Below are 3,022 nucleotides of genomic sequence, written 5' to 3'. Positions count from 1 at the left end.
TGCCATTTTTCTCAAAAAAAATGTGTAAGGTTAACTTTAAAGAATTTTGAAAACAATAAAATGTGATATTAAAAAAGTGACACTGACATGGTTTTTTAAAAAAACCTATCATGTGCTAATTTATTTTGAAAGAGCACTAAAATTAAATGGCATTCCACTTTTAGCGCAGGCGCAAATACGGTGCTGCTGCCAGGACGCTGCTGCAATGTTTCGTTTCCAAAACTGCACTATCCGTAAATAACCCAGTGAACAAGTTCTGTAACTGTTCCAGATCAAAAAAAGAACTATGTTCTATAGAAGTTGTTACATGGTGGTGACCGAACTGTTCTAGAACAAAAAGGTAACAATGTTCTAGAACACTGTGACAAAATTGCGACAGAACTGTTCCCAAACTATGTGATAGCACTGTTCTGTAACAGTTGCTATGGAATTGTTCCAGAACAAACTGTACACAGACGCCCTATAATATTTATTTCAAGTTTATCTTAGAGCTGTGCCATAACAGTGTTATATCGTAGTTCTAGAACACTGTTACAAGTGTGTTCTAGAACAAATTAGGAACAAAGATTAGTTCGCTAACTTTGTGGTCGAGCTGACCCTTGCGAATATCCCTAATGTGGATATCTCGGACGTATCATTTTTGTTAGTAGGGACTGCGTACGCGCTATCCCGTATCAAAATATATCAATGGGGATATCAAAATTTCCGCCTCGCAGGATATTCCGACGGGTTATTTCTGAAATAACCCGGGACATTAATGGGGTAAAATCGGATATGCTGGGATATCCTATTACTGTGAGGGGTACATAGCACCGTTCCATATTTGATAAATAACAGTTCTAGAACTTTTATAGAATTGTCCTAGATTTTTTACATTGCAGCGTACAAAAGTTCTAGAATTATTACAAATCGGTTGTCACAGCGTTCTTGATCTGTTAACAATTTGTTATGCAACATTTGTAATTTGATTCTAGAATTGTTCTCGAAATGTAACAGATCGGCTGTCAGAGCGTTCTAGAACTATTACAGAATTTTTCTAGCGTATGGGGGATGACATAGTTACACGTATGTTCGTAACCTGTTACTAACCTGTTCTGTAACCATGTTTGCTGGAAAGTGGACTCTAAAGTGGATTGCAACTGCAATTAATTGCAGGTTAAATCATTTTTGATAGCATAAATATTATTTTTTGTAAAATCGGCTTTGTTTCTTTAAAATAGGTAGATTTTGCTTTATACTAGTAATTAAGTGAGCAGTTTAAAGGAAACTAGGAAAGTTTCATTGAAAAAAGTTAGGTTAACTAAAATTTATTTTTAGCAAAATTAAAGCTGTTCGAGGAATTCAGTGTGCAGCAATTGGCAAAAGTTATTAGTGCTCTAGTTTTATTAAATAGTATAAAATGTTTTTAATTCGGATAGAACTAACTTCTTTTTTCAATTGAAACTGGTTAGACTTACTTAATTTCTTAGTGTATTTCAATAAAATTCTCTTGATTCTAAAATCAGCTTTTAATTTTACTTGAAACGGCTATTAAAAATAGTATCCAGCAATTCATTTACCAATTCATTTATTAGCATCATTACCAATTCCTTTAGGAGATACAGTTACTAATTCATTTAGTCAGGTATATTTACTCATTGAATTAGTAGATTTTTACTAATCACAAGTAAACAAATCGGTACAATTTAAATTAGTAGAAAACTACTAACAATCAGTAGTTTTCTACTAATTCAGATTTAGAGAGATAGAAAATTGCATTGTGATTGTAAAGAATGAGGCGTGTACCATGTAGGAAATGCTAATAAAGGTGCAGACCTCTAACGACTAAAGTTGCTCGGCAATAGTGAGATGAGGAACAAAACGTTGTTCGTGTTCAATAATAATCCAAGCAGCCATAGATAAACACAAAAACGGTGCCGAGTCCCGGAACTCTAACGGTCTAAAATCAGCGCAGTAACTAGAGTAAACGACTATCCAATTATGGGTCAAAAGTTTCGATTTGTGTTTCGCGAATTGGGGAATTGGATAATTCCAGTACGAAGCGAATGTTTACAAGTGGTTCATTAAATTTCGATAGACTCAAGCATGCTGAAGAAGATGGAAAATAGATTTGGAAACGTTTGTTTATTTTTTTGGTGTACTTTAACGTAGGATGACTTTGTGAAGCTCTGCAAATGGGGTGATTGCCAAGAGAATAATAGGTAGCCCGTGCCGGAGTATTATTGTTTAACGAACGGACTGTTTAAATAAACAATACGGAATATCTAGATAGTTCTAAAATATACCCTCTCATCTTCCACTTAGAAGTAAAATATGTTTCAGACATTATGGAATCACCAATGTCTACATTTTGAATGTAACAAATTCGCAAAATTTCATATTATTAATGTTTCGTGTGTAATTATTGGTAATCATGCTGTAAGTACCTTATCATCAGTGTTTCTTTTTTTGCATTTTTCGTCTTCTTATGAATAAATACGTCAATCGAACCTAAACTCTCAATTCTCAAGCTCCTCTTTTCTATCGTTTTTGTCTTTATTTTTGTCCTTGACAGAAGAAGAGGAATATTAAAAGTTAAGAGAAATGTGTAAAGTAACGATGAAGGTAATAAAGATAAATGAACAAAAGAAAGGAGGAAAGTCGAGCGGAATAAAAAAAACGTATTAGGAAAGAAATAGCTGACTTATAAAAAAGATGGGAAAATGAAAAGAAGTTAGAAAAAATTTGGGAAAAGTAAGCATAATTATTGTAATAGGGATAAAAACAGGTAGTGAACAATAGAAACTAGCAGTAAATTCGATCTCGAGTGTTTTCACTTCATTTGTATTTATAATTATATGGCGCTCATTTCACGAGCACTTTGCTTCTTGTTAGTAAATGTATTTGCTTCCTCATAGAGGACGCATTTATAATTGTTTCAAGTATCATTATTATAAGAGAATCGCTTTGTCTTGAATCAACACATCTTTTCTATTTTAAAATCAACTTTAAATTATGAGAGTGAGAAAATTTTTAATATAAA

General features: G+C 33.0%; 1 pseudogene; it reads left to right on the top strand.

Moving 5' to 3' along the window:
• The first annotated feature begins 525 nt into the window (after nucleotides 1–525).
• Nucleotides 526–673, top strand: LOC117174019 (annotated as a pseudogene).
• Nucleotides 674–3,022: the final 2,349 nt, after the last annotated feature.

Source organism: Belonocnema kinseyi, chromosome 5, assembly GCF_010883055.1.
Source record: "Belonocnema kinseyi isolate 2016_QV_RU_SX_M_011 chromosome 5, B_treatae_v1, whole genome shotgun sequence".
Classification (NCBI taxonomy): domain Eukaryota; kingdom Metazoa; phylum Arthropoda; class Insecta; order Hymenoptera; family Cynipidae; genus Belonocnema; species Belonocnema kinseyi.
This window is presented reverse-complemented; position numbering and strand designations above follow the sequence as displayed.